Below are 25,844 nucleotides of genomic sequence, written 5' to 3' on the forward strand. Positions count from 1 at the left end.
AAGCCGAACCATTTTCTTTGTAAGAGTTATCTCCCTATTCACTGTTTGTCATGTGTATGCATCTCCTTCGTAACAAAATAAGAAAGCGACAAAATTCTTTTTACAAATTGTTCGTTACATCCTCAGGAATTTTTCGCTAATTTGGATCGAAGCGATTCGATGAAATTTTATAGGAGTTATGTACCTTTACGGAATAAATTTGTCGGTATGTTTTTTTAACTCATAAACCGTTAACCGTATAACCCTGGAATGTTTTTATTTGAGCCCCCTGGGTCCTAACTTAGAAAATAAGGTCAAGGTCAAAGGTCAAGGTCATATTTTAGATTTTCATATGTCTTTGATTTCCCTATAATTCTTGAATGGTTATAGATACAGAAAATTTAAGCAGTGAAAAATGTTCAGTACTTCAAGGGGCAACTTTGTTACATTATGACTGTATTGGTTTTACCATTATGTAAGGGACATAACCCCCATTGATGGTTTATAAAAAGCCATTATTAGGCAAAACACTTAAACAAAAGGTCCTTGACCCATAGGGTCTTTTGCAATGACATTGTGAAGCAATGACCTTGACAAAGGTCACAAGGTCAAAGGTCAAGGTCATGTACATATGTGATTTGGGGCACGACTTGAAGATTTTTATGTGTGTTTGCCAACCAACCAACCAACCAACCAATCATGATCAATCAATAATGATCAATCAACAAATCATGATCATGATCAATCAACCAATCATGATCATGATTAATCAATCAATCAATCATGTTTCCGTCTCATGTGTTTAATATAGGGTTCAAGATCTCCTTTGTTTCTTTTTCGCTGTTTCAATTGACCCTTTCCAACGTGTTTAACCAACCAACCAACCAACCAATCAATCAATCAATCAATCAATCAATCAATCATGATCAATCAATCATGATCAATCAATCATGTTTCCGTCTCGTCTCGTGTGTTTAATATAGGGTCCAAGATCTTCTTTGTTTCTTTTTCGCTGTTTCAATTGGCCCTATCCAACGTGTTTAACCAACCAACCAACCAACCAACCAACCAACCAACCAACCAACCAACCAACCAATCAATCAATCAATCAATCAATCAATCAATCAATCATGATCAATCAATCAAGTTTCCGTCTCGTCTCGTGTGTTTAATATAGGGTCCAAGATCTTCTTTGTTTCTTTTTCGCTGTTTCAATTGGCCCTATCCAACGTGTTTAACCAACCAACCAACCAACCAACCAACCAACCAACCAATCAATCAATCAATCAATCAATCAATCAATCAATCAATCAATCAATCATGATCAATCAAGTTTCCGTCTCGTCTCGTGTGTTTAATATAAGGTCCAAGATCTTCTTTGTTTCTTTTTCGCTGTTTCAATTGGCTCTATCCAACGTGTTTAACCAACCAACCAACCAACCAACCAACCAACCAACCAACCAACCAACCAATCAATCAATCATGTTTCCGTCTCGTGTGTTTAATATAGGGTCCAAGATCTTTTTTGTTTCTTTTTCGCTGTTTGAATTGGCCCTATCCAACGTGTTTTACCAACCAACCAACTAATCAATAAATCAATCAATCAATCATGGTCAATCAATCATGATCATGATCAATCAATCATGTTTCATGATCAATCAATCATGTTTCATGAAAAATTGAAATTTAATATTGTTCTTGCGTCACTTCTGAAAAAAAAATCCACATGTACTCTGAAACTACGAATACAATCGACCTCAAAATTTGCAGTCAGCAGGGCATACATGTACTAAAAGTTTGTAAAAAAATTTGGTGCAGATATCTCTCAAAGCTTTTCCTAGAGAAAAAAAATTGCAATGCCGTAAAAATTGCTTGCTAGGTCCGTAAATTTCAGTAAAAGCCTACAATAAAATGTCCGCTCCGAGATTGAAATACTAATCTGTGTTACAAACAGGTGCTGAAAAATGTACATTATCAGAAAATAATCCATAAATGTGTTTTAAAGTTACACCGGATCAAATAAATCCAAATCATGCACTGTTTGTGAACTGTCATCAAAATGTCAATTTCCTACAATGACAAAAGAAATTACATTGTGTGCATTCCGTCTCTATACATGTTGTCTGTTCAAAGTCCCCACCTAAAAAGGAATAAAAAGACTATCTTTTCGTTATTATAAACCCGTGTCACGTGATGTGGCGCGCGCGCTGTACCTAAAATAAAAGAAAAACTTTCCAAACTAAACATGAAACTTCTCCGGTAACAATAATATAGACCCCATACAGAAACAAACAAACAAACAAACAAACAAACAAACAAACAAACACCCCCCCCCCCCCCCAAATTCAATTAATTTTAAAGGGGGAAAGACCCCCTACAATTGCTTTAAAAAAGCAATTGATTTATATTGTAAAAAACCTTTTTAACCATTCTGTTCCGTTAATAAAAAAATTAAAAAAATCTCCCCGAGACCCCCTTTTGCCCCCCCCCCTTTTTTTTTTAACCCTCCACTTACAACTGAATATAGGTTGTGTGCTATCTATCCTTTCAACGGAAAACGAACGACAACTCCAGTTTTTTCCATATTATTAGGTCTTTCCACTTTTCTGTGGAAAGCCTATTGTATTTGTTCTGATTATTAGGTCTTTCCACTTTTCTGTGGAAAGCCTATTGTATTTGTTCTGATTATTATTATTATTATTATTATCTTTTTTTTTTTTTTCTTCCGCCAAATTTTGTTCTTGCGATAAATGTTTGTTTCGCAATATGTCGCTTAGATTTTTTTCATATTGTATCGTATAGGTTATGCGCTTTTAAATTTCACCCTGCTAAGCCGAACCATTTTCTTTGTAAGAGTTATCTCCCTATTCACTGTTTGTCATGTGTGTGCATCTCCTTCGTAACAAAATAAGAAAGCGACAAAATTCTTTTTACAAATTGTTCGTTACATCCTCAGGAATTTTTCGCTAATTTGGATCGAAGCGATTCGATGAAATTTTATAGGAGTTATGTACCTTTACGGAATAAATTTGTCGGTATGTTTTTTTAACTCATAAACCGTTAACCGTATAACCCTGGAATGTTTTTATTTGAGCCCCCTGGGTCCTAACTTAGAAAATAAGGTCAAGGTCAAAGGTCAAGGTCATATTTTAGATTTTCATATGTCTTTGATTTCCCTATAATTCTTGAATGGTTATAGATACAGAAAATTTAAGCAGTGAAAAATGTTCAGTACTTCAAGGGGCAACTTTGTTACATTATGACTGTATTGGTTTTACCATTATGTAAGGGACATAACCCCCATTGATGGTTTATAAAAAGCCATTATTAGGCAAAACACTTAAACAAAAGGTCCTTGACCCATAGGGTCTTTTGCAATGACATTGTGAAGCAATGACCTTGACAAAGGTCACAAGGTCAAAGGTCAAGGTCATGTACATATGTGATTTGGGGCACGACTTGAAGATTTTTATGTGTGTTTGCCAACCAACCAACCAACCAACCAATCATGATCAATCAATAATGATCAATCAACAAATCATGATCATGATCAATCAACCAATCATGATCATGATTAATCAATCAATCAATCATGTTTCCGTCTCATGTGTTTAATATAGGGTTCAAGATCTCCTTTGTTTCTTTTTCGCTGTTTCAATTGACCCTTTCCAACGTGTTTAACCAACCAACCAACCAACCAATCAATCAATCAATCAATCAATCAATCAATCATGATCAATCAATCATGATCAATCAATCATGTTTCCGTCTCGTCTCGTGTGTTTAATATAGGGTCCAAGATCTTCTTTGTTTCTTTTTCGCTGTTTCAATTGGCCCTATCCAACGTGTTTAACCAACCAACCAACCAACCAACCAACCAACCAACCAACCAACCAACCAACCAATCAATCAATCAATCAATCAATCAATCAATCAATCATGATCAATCAATCAAGTTTCCGTCTCGTCTCGTGTGTTTAATATAGGGTCCAAGATCTTCTTTGTTTCTTTTTCGCTGTTTCAATTGGCCCTATCCAACGTGTTTAACCAACCAACCAACCAACCAACCAACCAACCAACCAATCAATCAATCAATCAATCAATCAATCAATCAATCAATCAATCATGATCAATCAAGTTTCCGTCTCGTCTCGTGTGTTTAATATAAGGTCCAAGATCTTCTTTGTTTCTTTTTCGCTGTTTCAATTGGCCCTATCCAACGTGTTTAACCAACCAACCAACCAACCAACCAACCAACCAACCAACCAACCAACCAATCAATCAATCATGTTTCCGTCTCGTGTGTTTAATATAGGGTCCAAGATCTTTTTTGTTTCTTTTTCGCTGTTTGAATTGGCCCTATCCAACGTGTTTTACCAACCAACCAACTAATCAATAAATCAATCAATCAATCATGGTCAATCAATCATGATCATGATCAATCAATCATGTTTCATGATCAATCAATCATGTTTCATGAAAAATTGAAATTTAATATTGTTCTTGCGTCACTTCTGAAAAAAAAATCCACATGTACTCTGAAACTACGAATACAATCGACCTCAAAATTTGCAGTCAGCAGGGCATACATGTACTAAAAGTTTGTAAAAAAATTTGGTGCAGATATCTCTCAAAGCTTTTCCTAGAGAAAAAAAATTGCAATGCCGTAAAAATTGCTTGCTAGGTCCGTAAATTTCAGTAAAAGCCTACAATAAAATGTCCGCTCCGAGATTGAAATACTAATCTGTGTTACAAACAGGTGCTGAAAAATGTACATTATCAGAAAATAATCCATAAATGTGTTTTAAAGTTACACCGGATCAAATAAATCCAAATCATGCACTGTTTGTGAACTGTCATCAAAATGTCAATTTCCTACAATGACAAAAGAAATTACATTGTGTGCATTCCGTCTCTATACATGTTGTCTGTTCAAAGTCCCCACCTAAAAAGGAATAAAAAGACTATCTTTTCGTTATTATAAACCCGTGTCACGTGATGTGGCGCGCGCGCTGTACCTAAAATAAAAGAAAAACTTTCCAAACTAAACATGAAACTTCTCCGGTAACAATAATATAGACCCCATACAGAAACAAACAAACAAACAAACAAACAAACAAACAAACAAACACCCCCCCCCCCCCCCAAATTCAATTAATTTTAAAGGGGGAAAGACCCCCTACAATTGCTTTAAAAAAGCAATTGATTTATATTGTAAAAAACCTTTTTAACCATTCTGTTCCGTTAATAAAAAAATTAAAAAAATCTCCCCGAGACCCCCTTTTGCCCCCCCCCCTTTTTTTTTTAACCCTCCACTTACAACTGAATATAGGTTGTGTGCTATCTATCCTTTCAACGGAAAACGAACGACAACTCCAGTTTTTTCCATATTATTAGGTCTTTCCACTTTTCTGTGGAAAGCCTATTGTATTTGTTCTGATTATTAGGTCTTTCCACTTTTCTGTGGAAAGCCTATTGTATTTGTTCTGATTATTATTATTATTATTATTATCTTTTTTTTTTTTTTCTTCCGCCAAATTTTGTTCTTGCGATAAATGTTTGTTTCGCAATATGTCGCTTAGATTTTTTTCATATTGTATCGTATAGGTTATGCGCTTTTAAATTTCACCCTGCTAAGCCGAACCATTTTCTTTGTAAGAGTTATCTCCCTATTCACTGTTTGTCATGTGTGTGCATCTCCTTCGTAACAAAATAAGAAAGCGACAAAATTCTTTTTACAAATTGTTCGTTACATCCTCAGGAATTTTTCGCTAATTTGGATCGAAGCGATTCGATGAAATTTTATAGGAGTTATGTACCTTTACGGAATAAATTTGTCGGTATGTTTTTTTAACTCATAAACCGTTAACCGTATAACCCTGGAATGTTTTTATTTGAGCCCCCTGGGTCCTAACTTAGAAAATAAGGTCAAGGTCAAAGGTCAAGGTCATATTTTAGATTTTCATATGTCTTTGATTTCCCTATAATTCTTGAATGGTTATAGATACAGAAAATTTAAGCAGTGAAAAATGTTCAGTACTTCAAGGGGCAACTTTGTTACATTATGACTGTATTGGTTTTACCATTATGTAAGGGACATAACCCCCATTGATGGTTTATAAAAAGCCATTATTAGGCAAAACACTTAAACAAAAGGTCCTTGACCCATAGGGTCTTTTGCAATGACATTGTGAAGCAATGACCTTGACAAAGGTCACAAGGTCAAAGGTCAAGGTCATGTACATATGTGATTTGGGGCACGACTTGAAGATTTTTATGTGTGTTTGCCAACCAACCAACCAACCAACCAATCATGATCAATCAATAATGATCAATCAACAAATCATGATCATGATCAATCAACCAATCATGATCATGATTAATCAATCAATCAATCATGTTTCCGTCTCATGTGTTTAATATAGGGTTCAAGATCTCCTTTGTTTCTTTTTCGCTGTTTCAATTGACCCTTTCCAACGTGTTTAACCAACCAACCAACCAACCAATCAATCAATCAATCAATCAATCAATCAATCATGATCAATCAATCATGATCAATCAATCATGTTTCCGTCTCGTCTCGTGTGTTTAATATAGGGTCCAAGATCTTCTTTGTTTCTTTTTCGCTGTTTCAATTGGCCCTATCCAACGTGTTTAACCAACCAACCAACCAACCAACCAACCAACCAACCAACCAACCAACCAACCAATCAATCAATCAATCAATCAATCAATCAATCAATCATGATCAATCAATCAAGTTTCCGTCTCGTCTCGTGTGTTTAATATAGGGTCCAAGATCTTCTTTGTTTCTTTTTCGCTGTTTCAATTGGCCCTATCCAACGTGTTTAACCAACCAACCAACCAACCAACCAACCAACCAACCAATCAATCAATCAATCAATCAATCAATCAATCAATCAATCAATCAATCATGATCAATCAAGTTTCCGTCTCGTCTCGTGTGTTTAATATAAGGTCCAAGATCTTCTTTGTTTCTTTTTCGCTGTTTCAATTGGCTCTATCCAACGTGTTTAACCAACCAACCAACCAACCAACCAACCAACCAACCAACCAACCAACCAATCAATCAATCATGTTTCCGTCTCGTGTGTTTAATATAGGGTCCAAGATCTTTTTTGTTTCTTTTTCGCTGTTTGAATTGGCCCTATCCAACGTGTTTTACCAACCAACCAACTAATCAATAAATCAATCAATCAATCATGGTCAATCAATCATGATCATGATCAATCAATCATGTTTCATGATCAATCAATCATGTTTCATGAAAAATTGAAATTTAATATTGTTCTTGCGTCACTTCTGAAAAAAAAATCCACATGTACTCTGAAACTACGAATACAATCGACCTCAAAATTTGCAGTCAGCAGGGCATACATGTACTAAAAGTTTGTAAAAAAATTTGGTGCAGATATCTCTCAAAGCTTTTCCTAGAGAAAAAAAATTGCAATGCCGTAAAAATTGCTTGCTAGGTCCGTAAATTTCAGTAAAAGCCTACAATAAAATGTCCGCTCCGAGATTGAAATACTAATCTGTGTTACAAACAGGTGCTGAAAAATGTACATTATCAGAAAATAATCCATAAATGTGTTTTAAAGTTACACCGGATCAAATAAATCCAAATCATGCACTGTTTGTGAACTGTCATCAAAATGTCAATTTCCTACAATGACAAAAGAAATTACATTGTGTGCATTCCGTCTCTATACATGTTGTCTGTTCAAAGTCCCCACCTAAAAAGGAATAAAAAGACTATCTTTTCGTTATTATAAACCCGTGTCACGTGATGTGGCGCGCGCGCTGTACCTAAAATAAAAGAAAAACTTTCCAAACTAAACATGAAACTTCTCCGGTAACAATAATATAGACCCCATACAGAAACAAACAAACAAACAAACAAACAAACAAACAAACAAACACCCCCCCCCCCCCCCAAATTCAATTAATTTTAAAGGGGGAAAGACCCCCTACAATTGCTTTAAAAAAGCAATTGATTTATATTGTAAAAAACCTTTTTAACCATTCTGTTCCGTTAATAAAAAAATTAAAAAAATCTCCCCGAGACCCCCTTTTGCCCCCCCCCCTTTTTTTTTTAACCCTCCACTTACAACTGAATATAGGTTGTGTGCTATCTATCCTTTCAACGGAAAACGAACGACAACTCCAGTTTTTTCCATATTATTAGGTCTTTCCACTTTTCTGTGGAAAGCCTATTGTATTTGTTCTGATTATTAGGTCTTTCCACTTTTCTGTGGAAAGCCTATTGTATTTGTTCTGATTATTATTATTATTATTATTATCTTTTTTTTTTTTTTCTTCCGCCAAATTTTGTTCTTGCGATAAATGTTTGTTTCGCAATATGTCGCTTAGATTTTTTTCATATTGTATCGTATAGGTTATGCGCTTTTAAATTTCACCCTGCTAAGCCGAACCATTTTCTTTGTAAGAGTTATCTCCCTATTCACTGTTTGTCATGTGTGTGCATCTCCTTCGTAACAAAATAAGAAAGCGACAAAATTCTTTTTACAAATTGTTCGTTACATCCTCAGGAATTTTTCGCTAATTTGGATCGAAGCGATTCGATGAAATTTTATAGGAGTTATGTACCTTTACGGAATAAATTTGTCGGTATGTTTTTTTAACTCATAAACCGTTAACCGTATAACCCTGGAATGTTTTTATTTGAGCCCCCTGGGTCCTAACTTAGAAAATAAGGTCAAGGTCAAAGGTCAAGGTCATATTTTAGATTTTCATATGTCTTTGATTTCCCTATAATTCTTGAATGGTTATAGATACAGAAAATTTAAGCAGTGAAAAATGTTCAGTACTTCAAGGGGCAACTTTGTTACATTATGACTGTATTGGTTTTACCATTATGTAAGGGACATAACCCCCATTGATGGTTTATAAAAAGCCATTATTAGGCAAAACACTTAAACAAAAGGTCCTTGACCCATAGGGTCTTTTGCAATGACATTGTGAAGCAATGACCTTGACAAAGGTCACAAGGTCAAAGGTCAAGGTCATGTACATATGTGATTTGGGGCACGACTTGAAGATTTTTATGTGTGTTTGCCAACCAACCAACCAACCAACCAATCATGATCAATCAATAATGATCAATCAACAAATCATGATCATGATCAATCAACCAATCATGATCATGATTAATCAATCAATCAATCATGTTTCCGTCTCATGTGTTTAATATAGGGTTCAAGATCTCCTTTGTTTCTTTTTCGCTGTTTCAATTGACCCTTTCCAACGTGTTTAACCAACCAACCAACCAACCAATCAATCAATCAATCAATCAATCAATCAATCATGATCAATCAATCATGATCAATCAATCATGTTTCCGTCTCGTCTCGTGTGTTTAATATAGGGTCCAAGATCTTCTTTGTTTCTTTTTCGCTGTTTCAATTGGCCCTATCCAACGTGTTTAACCAACCAACCAACCAACCAACCAACCAACCAACCAACCAACCAACCAACCAATCAATCAATCAATCAATCAATCAATCAATCAATCATGATCAATCAATCAAGTTTCCGTCTCGTCTCGTGTGTTTAATATAGGGTCCAAGATCTTCTTTGTTTCTTTTTCGCTGTTTCAATTGGCCCTATCCAACGTGTTTAACCAACCAACCAACCAACCAACCAACCAACCAACCAATCAATCAATCAATCAATCAATCAATCAATCAATCAATCAATCATGATCAATCAAGTTTCCGTCTCGTCTCGTGTGTTTAATATAAGGTCCAAGATCTTCTTTGTTTCTTTTTCGCTGTTTCAATTGGCCCTATCCAACGTGTTTAACCAACCAACCAACCAACCAACCAACCAACCAACCAACCAACCAACCAATCAATCAATCATGTTTCCGTCTCGTGTGTTTAATATAGGGTCCAAGATCTTTTTTGTTTCTTTTTCGCTGTTTGAATTGGCCCTATCCAACGTGTTTTACCAACCAACCAACTAATCAATAAATCAATCAATCAATCATGGTCAATCAATCATGATCATGATCAATCAATCATGTTTCATGATCAATCAATCATGTTTCATGAAAAATTGAAATTTAATATTGTTCTTGCGTCACTTCTGAAAAAAAAATCCACATGTACTCTGAAACTACGAATACAATCGACCTCAAAATTTGCAGTCAGCAGGGCATACATGTACTAAAAGTTTGTAAAAAAATTTGGTGCAGATATCTCTCAAAGCTTTTCCTAGAGAAAAAAAATTGCAATGCCGTAAAAATTGCTTGCTAGGTCCGTAAATTTCAGTAAAAGCCTACAATAAAATGTCCGCTCCGAGATTGAAATACTAATCTGTGTTACAAACAGGTGCTGAAAAATGTACATTATCAGAAAATAATCCATAAATGTGTTTTAAAGTTACACCGGATCAAATAAATCCAAATCATGCACTGTTTGTGAACTGTCATCAAAATGTCAATTTCCTACAATGACAAAAGAAATTACATTGTGTGCATTCCGTCTCTATACATGTTGTCTGTTCAAAGTCCCCACCTAAAAAGGAATAAAAAGACTATCTTTTCGTTATTATAAACCCGTGTCACGTGATGTGGCGCGCGCGCTGTACCTAAAATAAAAGAAAAACTTTCCAAACTAAACATGAAACTTCTCCGGTAACAATAATATAGACCCCATACAGAAACAAACAAACAAACAAACAAACAAACAAACAAACAAACACCCCCCCCCCCCCCCCCAAATTCAATTAATTTTAAAGGGGGAAAGACCCCCTACAATTGCTTTAAAAAAGCAATTGATTTATATTGTAAAAAACCTTTTTAACCATTCTGTTCCGTTAATAAAAAAATTAAAAAAATCTCCCCGAGACCCCCTTTTGCCCCCCCCCCCCCTTTTTTGTTTAACCCTCCACTTACAACTGAATATAGGTTGTGTGCTATCTATCCTTTCAACGGAAAACGAACGACAACTCCAGTTTTTTCCATATTATTAGGTCTTTCCACTTTTCTGTGGAAAGCCTATTGTATTTGTTCTGATTATTAGGTCTTTCCACTTTTCTGTGGAAAGCCTATTGTATTTGTTCTGATTATTATTATTATTATTATTATCTTTTTTTTTTTTTTCTTCCGCCAAATTTTGTTCTTGCGATAAATGTTTGTTTCGCAATATGTCGCTTAGATTTTTTTCATATTGTATCGTATAGGTTATGCGCTTTTAAATTTCACCCTGCTAAGCTGAACCATTTTCTTTGTAAGAGTTATCTCCCTATTCACTGTTTGTCATGTGTGTGCATCTCCTTCGTAACAAAATAAGAAAGCGACAAAATTCTTTTTACAAATTGTTCGTTACATCCTCAGGAATTTTTCGCTAATTTGGATCGAAGCGATTCGATGAAATTTTATAGGAGTTATGTACCTTTACGGAATAAATTTGTCGGTATGTTTTTTTAACTCATAAACCGTTAACCGTATAACCCTGGAATGTTTTTATTTGAGCCCCCTGGGTCCTAACTTAGAAAATAAGGTCAAGGTCAAAGGTCAAGGTCATATTTTAGATTTTCATATGTCTTTGATTTCCCTATAATTCTTGAATGGTTATAGATACAGAAAATTTAAGCAGTGAAAAATGTTCAGTACTTCAAGGGGCAACTTTGTTACATTATGACTGTATTGGTTTTACCATTATGTAAGGGACATAACCCCCATTGATGGTTTATAAAAAGCCATTATTAGGCAAAACACTTAAACAAAAGGTTCTTGACCCATAGGGTCTTTTGCAATGACATTGTGAAGCAATGACCTTGACAAAGGTCACAAGGTCAAAGGTCAAGGTCATGTACATATGTGATTTGGGGCACGACTTGAAGATTTTTATGTGTGTTTGCCAACCAACCAACCAACCAACCAATCATGATCAATCAATAATGATCAATCAACAAATCATGATCATGATCAATCAACCAATCATGATCATGATTAATCAATCAATCAATCATGTTTCCGTCTCATGTGTTTAATATAGGGTTCAAGATCTCCTTTGTTTCTTTTTCGCTGTTTCAATTGACCCTTTCCAACGTGTTTAACCAACCAACCAACCAACCAATCAATCAATCAATCAATCAATCAATCAATCATGATCAATCAATCATGATCAATCAATCATGTTTCCGTCTCGTCTCGTGTGTTTAATATAGGGTCCAAGATCTTCTTTGTTTCTTTTTCGCTGTTTCAATTGGCCCTATCCAACGTGTTTAACCAACCAACCAACCAACCAACCAACCAACCAACCAACCAACCAACCAACCAATCAATCAATCAATCAATCAATCAATCAATCAATCATGATCAATCAATCAAGTTTCCGTCTCGTCTCGTGTGTTTAATATAGGGTCCAAGATCTTCTTTGTTTCTTTTTCGCTGTTTCAATTGGCCCTATCCAACGTGTTTAACCAACCAACCAACCAACCAACCAACCAACCAACCAATCAATCAATCAATCAATCAATCAATCAATCAATCAATCAATCAATCAATCATGATCAATCAAGTTTCCGTCTCGTCTCGTGTGTTTAATATAAGGTCCAAGATCTTCTTTGTTTCTTTTTCGCTGTTTCAATTGGCCCTATCCAACGTGTTTAACCAACCAACCAACCAACCAACCAACCAACCAACCAACCAACCAACCAATCAATCAATCATGTTTCCGTCTCGTGTGTTTAATATAGGGTCCAAGATCTTTTTTGTTTCTTTTTCGCTGTTTGAATTGGCCCTATCCAACGTGTTTTACCAACCAACCAACTAATCAATAAATCAATCAATCAATCATGGTCAATCAATCATGATCATGATCAATCAATCATGTTTCATGATCAATCAATCATGTTTCATGAAAAATTGAAATTTAATATTGTTCTTGCGTCACTTCTGAAAAAAAAATCCACATGTACTCTGAAACTACGAATACAATCGACCTCAAAATTTGCAGTCAGCAGGGCATACATGTACTAAAAGTTTGTAAAAAAATTTGGTGCAGATATCTCTCAAAGCTTTTCCTAGAGAAAAAAAATTGCAATGCCGTAAAAATTGCTTGCTAGGTCCGTAAATTTCAGTAAAAGCCTACAATAAAATGTCCGCTCCGAGATTGAAATACTAATCTGTGTTACAAACAGGTGCTGAAAAATGTACATTATCAGAAAATAATCCATAAATGTGTTTTAAAGTTACACCGGATCAAATAAATCCAAATCATGCACTGTTTGTGAACTGTCATCAAAATGTCAATTTCCTACAATGACAAAAGAAATTACATTGTGTGCATTCCGTCTCTATACATGTTGTCTGTTCAAAGTCCCCACCTAAAAAGGAATAAAAAGACTATCTTTTCGTTATTATAAACCCGTGTCACGTGATGTGGCGCGCGCGCTGTACCTAAAATAAAAGAAAAACTTTCCAAACTAAACATGAAACTTCTCCGGTAACAATAATATAGACCCCATACAGAAACAAACAAACAAACAAACAAACAAACAAACAAACAAACACCCCCCCCCCCCCCCCCCCAAATTCAATTAATTTTAAAGGGGGAAAGACCCCCTACAATTGCTTTAAAAAAGCAATTGATTTATATTGTAAAAAACCTTTTTAACCATTCTGTTCCGTTAATAAAAAAATTAAAAAAATCTCCCCGAGACCCCCTTTTGCCCCCCCCCCCCTTTTTTGTTTAACCCTCCACTTACAACTGAATATAGGTTGTGTGCTATCTATCCTTTCAACGGAAAACGAACGACAACTCCAGTTTTTTCCATATTATTAGGTCTTTCCACTTTTCTGTGGAAAGCCTATTGTATTTGTTCTGATTATTAGGTCTTTCCACTTTTCTGTGGAAAGCCTATTGTATTTGTTCTGATTATTATTATTATTATTATTATCTTTTTTTTTTTTTTCTTCCGCCAAATTTTGTTCTTGCGATAAATGTTTGTTTCGCAATATGTCGCTTAGATTTTTTTCATATTGTATCGTATAGGTTATGCGCTTTTAAATTTCACCCTGCTAAGCCGAACCATTTTCTTTGTAAGAGTTATCTCCCTATTCACTGTTTGTCATGTGTGTGCATCTCCTTCGTAACAAAATAAGAAAGCGACAAAATTCTTTTTACAAATTGTTCGTTACATCCTCAGGAATTTTTCGCTAATTTGGATCGAAGCGATTCGATGAAATTTTATAGGAGTTATGTACCTTTACGGAATAAATTTGTCGGTATGTTTTTTTAACTCATAAACCGTTAACCGTATAACCCTGGAATGTTTTTATTTGAGCCCCCTGGGTCCTAACTTAGAAAATAAGGTCAAGGTCAAAGGTCAAGGTCATATTTTAGATTTTCATATGTCTTTGATTTCCCTATAATTCTTGAATGGTTATAGATACAGAAAATTTAAGCAGTGAAAAATGTTCAGTACTTCAAGGGGCAACTTTGTTACATTATGACTGTATTGGTTTTACCATTATGTAAGGGACATAACCCCCATTGATGGTTTATAAAAAGCCATTATTAGGCAAAACACTTAAACAAAAGGTTCTTGACCCATAGGGTCTTTTGCAATGACATTGTGAAGCAATGACCTTGACAAAGGTCACAAGGTCAAAGGTCAAGGTCATGTACATATGTGATTTGGGGCACGACTTGAAGATTTTTATGTGTGTTTGCCAACCAACCAACCAACCAACCAATCATGATCAATCAATAATGATCAATCAACAAATCATGATCATGATCAATCAACCAATCATGATCATGATTAATCAATCAATCAATCATGTTTCCGTCTCATGTGTTTAATATAGGGTTCAAGATCTCCTTTGTTTCTTTTTCGCTGTTTCAATTGACCCTTTCCAACGTGTTTAACCAACCAACCAACCAACCAATCAATCAATCAATCAATCAATCAATCAATCATGATCAATCAATCATGATCAATCAATCATGTTTCCGTCTCGTCTCGTGTGTTTAATATAGGGTCCAAGATCTTCTTTGTTTCTTTTTCGCTGTTTCAATTGGCCCTATCCAACGTGTTTAACCAACCAACCAACCAACCAACCAACCAACCAACCAACCAACCAACCAACCAATCAATCAATCAATCAATCAATCAATCAATCAATCATGATCAATCAATCAAGTTTCCGTCTCGTCTCGTGTGTTTAATATAGGGTCCAAGATCTTCTTTGTTTCTTTTTCGCTGTTTCAATTGGCCCTATCCAACGTGTTTAACCAACCAACCAACCAACCAACCAACCAACCAACCAATCAATCAATCAATCAATCAATCAATCAATCAATCAATCAATCAATCAATCATGATCAATCAAGTTTCCGTCTCGTCTCGTGTGTTTAATATAAGGTCCAAGATCTTCTTTGTTTCTTTTTCGCTGTTTCAATTGGCCCTATCCAACGTGTTTAACCAACCAACCAACCAACCAACCAACCAACCAACCAACCAACCAACCAATCAATCAATCATGTTTCCGTCTCGTGTGTTTAATATAGGGTCCAAGATCTTTTTTGTTTCTTTTTCGCTGTTTGAATTGGCCCTATCCAACGTGTTTTACCAACCAACCAACTAATCAATAAATCAATCAATCAATCATGGTCAATCAATCATGATCATGATCAATCAATCATGTTTCATGATCAATCAATCATGTTTCATGAAAAATTGAAATTTAATATTGTTCTTGCGTCACTTCTGAAAAAAAAATCCACATGTACTCTGAAACTACGAATACAATCGACCTCAAAATTTGCAGTCAGCAGGGCATACATGTACTAAAAGTTTGTAAAAAAATTTGGTGCAGATATCTCTCAAAGCTTTTCCTAGAGAAAAAAAATTGCAATGCCGTAAAAATTGCTTGCTAGGTCCGTAAATTTCAGTAAAAGCCTACAATAAAATGTCCGCTCCGAGATTGAAATACTAATCTGTGTTACAAACAGGTGCTGAAAAATGTACATTATCAGAAAATAATCCATAAATGTGTTTTAAAGTTACACCGGATCAAATAAATCCAAATCATGCACTGTTTGTGAACTGTCATCAAAATGTCAATTTCCTACAATGACAAAAGAAATTACATTGTGTGCATTCCGTCTCTATACATGTTGTCTGTTCAAAGTCCCCACCTAAAAAGGAATAAAAAGACTATCTTTTCGTTATTATAAACCCGTGTCACGTGATGTGGCGCGCGCGCTGTACCTAAAATAAAAGAAAAACTTTCCAAACTAAACATGAAACTTCTCCGGTAACAATAATATAGACCCCATACAGAAACAAACAAACAAACAAACAAACAAACAAACAAACAAACACCCCCCCCCCCCAAATTCAATTAATTTTAAAGGGGGAAAGACCCCCTACAATTGCTTTAAAAAAGCAATTGATTTATATTGTAAAAAACCTTTTTAACCATTCTGTTCCGTTAATAAAAAAATTAAAAAAATCTCCCCGAGACCCCCTTTTGCCCCCCCCCCCCCCTTTTTTTTTTAACCCTCCACTTAAAACTGAATATAGGTTGTGTGCTATCTATCCTTTCAACGGAAAACGAACGACAACTCCAGTTTTTTCCATATTATTAGGTCTTTCCACTTTTCTGTGGAAAGCCTATTGTATTTGTTCTGATTATTAGGTCTTTCCACTTTTCTGTGGAAAGCCTATTGTATTTGTTCTGATTATTATTATTATTATTATTATCTTTTTTTTTTTTTTCTTCCGCCAAATTTTGTTCTTGCGATAAATGTTTGTTTCGCAATATGTCGCTTAGATTTTTTTCATATTGTATCGTATAGGTTATGCGCTTTTAAATTTCACCCTGCTAAGCCGAACCATTTTCTTTGTAAGAGTTATCTCCCTATTCACTGTTTGTCATGTGTGTGCATCTCCTTCGTAACAAAATAAGAAAGCGACAAAATTCTTTTTACAAATTGTTCGTTACATCCTCAGGAATTTTTCGCTAATTTGGATCGAAGCGATTCGATGAAATTTTATAGGAGTTATGTACCTTTACGGAATAAATTTGTCGGTATGTTTTTTTAACTCATAAACCGTTAACCGTATAACCCTGGAATGTTTTTATTTGAGCCCCCTGGGTCCTAACTTAGAAAATAAGGTCAAGGTCAAAGGTCAAGGTCATATTTTAGATTTTCATATGTCTTTGATTTCCCTATAATTCTTGAATGGTTATAGATACAGAAAATTTAAGCAGTGAAAAATGTTCAGTACTTCAAGGGGCAACTTTGTTACATTATGACTGTATTGGTTTTACCATTATGTAAGGGACATAACCCCCATTGATGGTTTATAAAAAGCCATTATTAGGCAAAACACTTAAACAAAAGGTCCTTGACCCATAGGGTCTTTTGCAATGACATTGTGAAGCAATGACCTTGACAAAGGTCACAAGGTCAAAGGTCAAGGTCATGTACATATGTGATTTGGGGCACGACTTGAAGATTTTTATGTGTGTTTGCCAACCAACCAACCAACCAACCAATCATGATCAATCAATAATGATCAATCAACAAATCATGATCATGATCAATCAACCAATCATGATCATGATTAATCAATCAATCAATCATGTTTCCGTCTCATGTGTTTAATATAGGGTTCAAGATCTCCTTTGTTTCTTTTTCGCTGTTTCAATTGACCCTTTCCAACGTGTTTAACCAACCAACCAACCAACCAATCAATCAATCAATCAATCAATCAATCAATCATGATCAATCAATCATGATCAATCAATCATGTTTCCGTCTCGTCTCGTGTGTTTAATATAGGGTCCAAGATCTTCTTTGTTTCTTTTTCGCTGTTTCAATTGGCCCTATCCAACGTGTTTAACCAACCAACCAACCAACCAACCAACCAACCAACCAACCAACCAACCAACCAATCAATCAATCAATCAATCAATCAATCAATCAATCATGATCAATCAATCAAGTTTCCGTCTCGTCTCGTGTGTTTAATATAGGGTCCAAGATCTTCTTTGTTTCTTTTTCGCTGTTTCAATTGGCCCTATCCAACGTGTTTAACCAACCAACCAACCAACCAACCAACCAACCAATCAATCAATCAATCAATCAATCAATCAATCAATCAATCAATCAATCAATCATGATCAATCAAGTTTCCGTCTCGTCTCGTGTGTTTAATATAAGGTCCAAGATCTTCTTTGTTTCTTTTTCGCTGTTTCAATTGGCCCTATCCAACGTGTTTAACCAACCAACCAACCAACCAACCAACCAACCAACCAACCAACCAACCAACCAATCAATCAATCATGTTTCCGTCTCGTGTGTTTAATATAGGGTCCAAGATCTTTTTTGTTTCTTTTTCGCTGTTTGAATTGGCCCTATCCAACGTGTTTTACCAACCAACCAACTAATCAATAAATCAATCAATCAATCATGGTCAATCAATCATGATCATGATCAATCAATCATGTTTCATGATCAATCAATCATGTTTCATGAAAAATTGAAATTTAATATTGTTCTTGCGTCACTTCTGAAAAAAAAATCCACATGTACTCTGAAACTACGAATACAATCGACCTCAAAATTTGCAGTCAGCAGGGCATACATGTACTAAAAGTTTGTAAAAAAATTTGGTGCAGATATCTCTCAAAGCTTTTCCTAGAGAAAAAAAATTGCAATGCCGTAAAAATTGCTTGCTAGGTCCGTAAATTTCAGTAAAAGCCTACAATAAAATGTCCGCTCCGAGATTGAAATACTAATCTGTGTTACAAACAGGTGCTGAAAAATGTACATTATCAGAAAATAATCCATAAATGTGTTTTAAAGTTACACCGGATCAAATAAATCCAAATCATGCACTGTTTGTGAACTGTCATCAAAATGTCAATTTCCTACAATGACAAAAGAAATTACATTGTGTGCATTCCGTCTCTATACATGTTGTCTGTTCAAAGTCCCCACCTAAAAAGGAATAAAAAGACTATCTTTTCGTTATTATAAACCCGTGTCACGTGATGTGGCGCGCGCGCTGTACCTAAAATAAAAGAAAAACTTTCCAAACTAAACATGAAACTTCTCCGGTAACAATAATATAGACCCCATACAGAAACAAACAAACAAACAAACAAACAAACAAACAAACAAACACCCCCCCCCCCCCCAAATTCAATTAATTTTAAAGGGGGAAAGACCCCCTACAATTGCTTTAAAAAAGCAATTGATTTATATTGTAAAAAACCTTTTTAACCATTCTGTTCCGTTAATAAAAAAATTAAAAAAATCTCCCCGAGACCCCCTTTTGCCCCCCCCCCCCCCTTTTTTTTTTAACCCTCCACTTAAAACTGAATATAGGTTGTGTGCTATCTATCCTTTCAACGGAAAACGAACGACAACTCCAGTTTTTTCCATATTATTAGGTCTTTCCACTTTTCTGTGGAAAGCCTATTGTATTTGTTCTGATTATTAGGTCTTTCCACTTTTCTGTGGAAAGCCTATTGTATTTGTTCTGATTATTATTATTATTATTATTATCTTTTTTTTTTTTTTCTTCCGCCAAATTTTGTTCTTGCGATAAATGTTTGTTTCGCAATATGTCGCTTAGATTTTTTTCATATTGTATCGTATAGGTTATGCGCTTTTAAATTTCACCCTGCTAAGCCGAACCATTTTCTTTGTAAGAGTTATCTCCCTATTCACTGTTTGTCATGTGTGTGCATCTCCTTCGTAACAAAATAAGAAAGCGACAAAATTCTTTTTACAAATTGTTCGTTACATCCTCAGGAATTTTTCGCTAATTTGGATCGAAGCGATTCGATGAAATTTTATAGGAGTTATGTACCTTTACGGAATAAATTTGTCGGTATGTTTTTTTAACTCATAAACCGTTAACCGTATAACCCTGGAATGTTTTTATTTGAGCCCCCTGGGTCCTAACTTAGAAAATAAGGTCAAGGTCAAAGGTCAAGGTCATATTTTAGATTTTCATATGTCTTTGATTTCCCTATAATTCTTGAATGGTTATAGATACAGAAAATTTAAGCAGTGAAAAATGTTCAGTACTTCAAGGGGCAACTTTGTTACATTATGACTGTATTGGTTTTACCATTATGTAAGGGACATAACCCCCATTGATGGTTTATAAAAAGCCATTATTAGGCAAAACACTTAAACAAAAGGTCCTTGACCCATAGGGTCTTTTGCAATGACATTGTGAAGCAATGACCTTGACAAAGGTCACAAGGTCAAAGGTCAAGGTCATGTACATATGTGATTTGGGGCACGACTTGAAGATTTTTATGTGTGTTTGCCAACCAACCAACCAACCAACCAATCATGATCAATCAATAATGATCAATCAACAAATCATGATCATGATCAATCAACCAATCATGATCATGATTAATCAATCAATCAATCATGTTTCCGTCTCATGTGTTTAATATAGGGTTCAAGATCTCCTTTGTTTCTTTTTCGCTGTTTCAATTGACCCTTTCCAACGTGTTTAACCAACCAACCAACCAACCAATCAATCAATCAATCAATCAATCAATCAATCATGATCAATCAATCATGATCAATCAATCATGTTTCCGTCTCGTCTCGTGTGTTTAATATAGGGTCCAAGATCTTCTTTGTTTCTTTTTCGCTGTTTCTTGGCCCTATCCAACGTGTTTAACCAACCAACCAACCAACCAACCAACCAACCAACCAACCAACCAACCAACCAATCAATCAATCAATCAATCAATCAATCAATCAATCATGATCAATCAATCAAGTTTCCGTCTCGTCTCGTGTGTTTAATATAGGGTCCAAGATCTTCTTTGTTTCTTTTTCGCTGTTTCAATTGGCCCTATCCAACGTGTTTAACCAACCAACCAACCAACCAACCAACCAACCAACCAATCAATCAATCAATCAATCAATCAATCAATCAATCAATCAATCAATCATGATCAATCAAGTTTCCGTCTCGTCTCGTGTGTTTAATATAAGGTCCAAGATCTTCTTTGTTTCTTTTTCGCTGTTTCAATTGGCCCTATCCAACGTGTTTAACCAACCAACCAACCAACCAACCAACCAACCAACCAACCAACCAACCAATCAATCAATCATGTTTCCGTCTCGTGTGTTTAATATAGGGTCCAAGATCTTTTTTGTTTCTTTTTCGCTGTTTGAATTGGCCCTATCCAACGTGTTTTACCAACCAACCAACTAATCAATAAATCAATCAATCAATCATGGTCAATCAATCATGATCATGATCAATCAATCATGTTTCATGATCAATCAATCATGTTTCATGAAAAATTGAAATTTAATATTGTTCTTGCGTCACTTCTGAAAAAAAAATCCACATGTACTCTGAAACTACGAATACAATCGACCTCAAAATTTGCAGTCAGCAGGGCATACATGTACTAAAAGTTTGTAAAAAAATTTGGTGCAGATATCTCTCAAAGCTTTTCCTAGAGAAAAAAAATTGCAATGCCGTAAAAATTGCTTGCTAGGTCCGTAAATTTCAGTAAAAGCCTACAATAAAATGTCCGCTCCGAGATTGAAATACTAATCTGTGTTACAAACAGGTGCTGAAAAATGTACATTATCAGAAAATAATCCATAAATGTGTTTTAAAGTTACACCGGATCAAATAAATCCAAATCATGCACTGTTTGTGAACTGTCATCAAAATGTCAATTTCCTACAATGACAAAAGAAATTACATTGTGTGCATTCCGTCTCTATACATGTTGTCTGTTCAAAGTCCCCACCTAAAAAGGAATAAAAAGACTATCTTTTCGTTATTATAAACCCGTGTCACGTGATGTGGCGCGCGCGCTGTACCTAAAATAAAAGAAAAACTTTCCAAACTAAACATGAAACTTCTCCGGTAACAATAATATAGACCCCATACAGAAACAAACAAACAAACAAACAAACAAACAAACAAACAAACACCCCCCCCCCCCCCAAATTCAATTAATTTTAAAGGGGGAAAGACCCCCTACAATTGCTTTAAAAAAGCAATTGATTTATATTGTAAAAAACCTTTTTAACCATTCTGTTCCGTTAATAAAAAAATTAAAAAAATCTCCCCGAGACCCCCTTTTGCCCCCCCCCCCTTTTTTTTTTAACCCTCCACTTACAACTGAATATAGGTTGTGTGCTATCTATCCTTTCAACGGAAAACGAACGACAACTCCAGTTTTTTCCATATTATTAGGTCTTTCCACTTTTCTGTGGAAAGCCTATTGTATTTGTTCTGATTATTAGGTCTTTCCACTTTTCTGTGGAAAGCCTATTGTATTTGTTCTGATTATTATTATTATTATTATTATCTTTTTTTTTTTTTTCTTCCGCCAAATTTTGTTCTTGCGATAAATGTTTGTTTCGCAATATGTCGCTTAGATTTTTTTCATATTGTATCGTATAGGTTATGCGCTTTTAAATTTCACCCTGCTAAGCCGAACCATTTTCTTTGTAAGAGTTATCTCCCTATTCACTGTTTGTCATGTGTGTGCATCTCCTTCGTAACAAAATAAGAAAGCGACAAAATTCTTTTTACAAATTGTTCGTTACATCCTCAGGAATTTTTCGCTAATTTGGATCGAAGCGATTCGATGAAATTTTATAGGAGTTATGTACCTTTACGGAATAAATTTGTCGGTATGTTTTTTTAACTCATAAACCGTTAACCGTATAACCCTGGAATGTTTTTATTTGAGCCCCCTGGGTCCTAACTTAGAAAATAAGGTCAAGGTCAAAGGTCAAGGTCATATTTTAGATTTTCATATGTCTTTGATTTCCCTATAATTCTTGAATGGTTATAGATACAGAAAATTTAAGCAGTGAAAAATGTTCAGTACTTCAAGGGGCAACTTTGTTACATTATGACTGTATTGGTTTTACCATTATGTAAGGGACATAACCCCCATTGATGGTTTATAAAAAGCCATTATTAGGCAAAACACTTAAACAAAAGGTCCTTGACCCATAGGGTCTTTTGCAATGACATTGTGAAGCAATGACCTTGACAAAGGTCACAAGGTCAAAGGTCAAGGTCATGTACATATGTGATTTGGGGCACGACTTGAAGATTTTTATGTGTGTTTGCCAACCAACCAACCAACCAACCAATCATGATCAATCAATAATGATCAATCAACAAATCATGATCATGATCAATCAACCAATCATGATCATGATTAATCAATCAATCAATCATGTTTCCGTCTCATGTGTTTAATATAGGGTTCAAGATCTCCTTTGTTTCTTTTTCGCTGTTTCAATTGACCCTTTCCAACGTGTTTAACCAACCAACCAACCAACCAATCAATCAATCAATCAATCAATCAATCAATCATGATCAATCAATCATGATCAATCAATCATGTTTCCGTCTCGTCTCGTGTGTTTAATATAGGGTCCAAGATCTTCTTTGTTTCTTTTTCGCTGTTTCAATTGGCCCTATCCAACGTGTTTAACCAACCAACCAACCAACCAACCAACCAACCAACCAACCAACCAACCAACCAATCAATCAATCAATCAATCAATCAATCAATCAATCATGATCAATCAATCAAGTTTCCGTCTCGTCTCGTGTGTTTAATATAGGGTCCAAGATCTTCTTTGTTTCTTTTTCGCTGTTTCAATTGGCCCTATCCAACGTGTTTAACCAACCAACCAACCAACCAACCAACCAACCAACCAATCAATCAATCAATCAATCAATCAATCAATCAATCAATCAATCATGATCAATCAAGTTTCCGTCTCGTCTCGTGTGTTTAATATAAGGTCCAAGATCTTCTTTGTTTCTTTTTCGCTGTTTCAATTGGCCCTATCCAACGTGTTTAACCAACCAACCAACCAACCAACCAACCAACCAACCAACCAACCAACCAATCAATCAATCATGTTTCCGTCTCGTGTGTTTAATATAGGGTCCAAGATCTTTTTTGTTTCTTTTTCGCTGTTTGAATTGGCCCTATCCAACGTGTTTTACCAACCAACCAACTAATCAATAAATCAATCAATCAATCATGGTCAATCAATCATGATCATGATCAATCAATCATGTTTCATGATCAATCAATTATGTTTCATGAAAAATTGAAATTTAATATTGTTCTTGCGTCACTTCTGAAAAAAAAATCCACATGTACTCTGAAACTACGAATACAATCGACCTCAAAATTTGCAGTCAGCAGGGCATACATGTACTAAAAGTTTGTAAAAAAATTTGGTGCAGATATCTCTCAAAGCTTTTCCTAGAGAAAAAAAATTGCAATGCCGTAAAAATTGCTTGCTAGGTCCGTAAATTTCAGTAAAAGCCTACAATAAAATGTCCGCTCCGAGATTGAAATACTAATCTGTGTTACAAACAGGTGCTGAAAAATGTACATTATCAGAAAATAATCCATAAATGTGTTTTAAAGTTACACCGGATCAAATAAATCCAAATCATGCACTGTTTGTGAACTGTCATCAAAATGTCAATTTCCTACAATGACAAAAGAAATTACATTGTGTGCATTCCGTCTCTATACATGTTGTCTGTTCAAAGTCCCCACCTAAAAAGGAATAAAAAGACTATCTTTTCGTTATTATAAACCCGTGTCACGTGATGTGGCGCGCGCGCTGTACCTAAAATAAAAGAAAAACTTTCCAAACTAAACATGAAACTTCTCCGGTAACAATAATATAGACCCCATACAGAAACAAACAAACAAACAAACAAACAAACAAACAAACAAACACCCCCCCCCCCCCCAAATTCAATTAATTTTAAAGGGGGAAAGACCCCCTACAATTGCTTTAAAAAAGCAATTGATTTATATTGTAAAAAACCTTTTTAACCATTCTGTTCCGTTAATAAAAAAATTAAAAAAATCTCCCCGAGACCCCCTTTTGCCCCCCCCCCCTTTTTTTTTTAACCCTCCACTTACAACTGAATATAGGTTGTGTGCTATCTATCCTTTCAACGGAAAACGAACGACAACTCCAGTTTTTTCCATATTATTAGGTCTTTCCACTTTTCTGTGGAAAGCCTATTGTATTTGTTCTGATTATTAGGTCTTTCCACTTTTCTGTGGAAAGCCTATTGTATTTGTTCTGATTATTATTATTATTATTATTATCTTTTTTTTTTTTTTCTTCCGCCAAATTTTGTTCTTGCGATAAATGTTTGTTTCGCAATATGTCGCTTAGATTTTTTTCATATTGTATCGTATAGGTTATGCGCTTTTAAATTTCACCCTGCTAAGCCGAACCATTTTCTTTGTAAGAGTTATCTCCCTATTCACTGTTTGTCATGTGTGTGCATCTCCTTCGTAACAAAATAAGAAAGCGACAAAATTCTTTTTACAAATTGTTCGTTACATCCTCAGGAATTTTTCGCTAATTTGGATCGAAGCGATTCGATGAAATTTTATAGGAGTTATGTACCTTTACGGAATAAATTTGTCGGTATGTTTTTTTAACTCATAAACCGTTAACCGTATAACCCTGGAATGTTTTTATTTGAGCCCCCTGGGTCCTAACTTAGAAAATAAGGTCAAGGTCAAAGGTCAAGGTCATATTTTAGATTTTCATATGTCTTTGATTTCCCTATAATTCTTGAATGGTTATAGATACAGAAAATTTAAGCAGTGAAAAATGTTCAGTACTTCAAGGGGCAACTTTGTTACATTATGACTGTATTGGTTTTACCATTATGTAAGGGACATAACCCCCATTGATGGTTTATAAAAAGCCATTATTAGGCAAAACACTTAAACAAAAGGTCCTTGACCCATAGGGTCTTTTGCAATG

Source organism: Mytilus trossulus, chromosome 9 (genome assembly GCF_036588685.1).
Source record: "Mytilus trossulus isolate FHL-02 chromosome 9, PNRI_Mtr1.1.1.hap1, whole genome shotgun sequence".
NCBI classification, from domain to species: Eukaryota; Metazoa; Mollusca; class Bivalvia; order Mytilida; family Mytilidae; genus Mytilus; species Mytilus trossulus.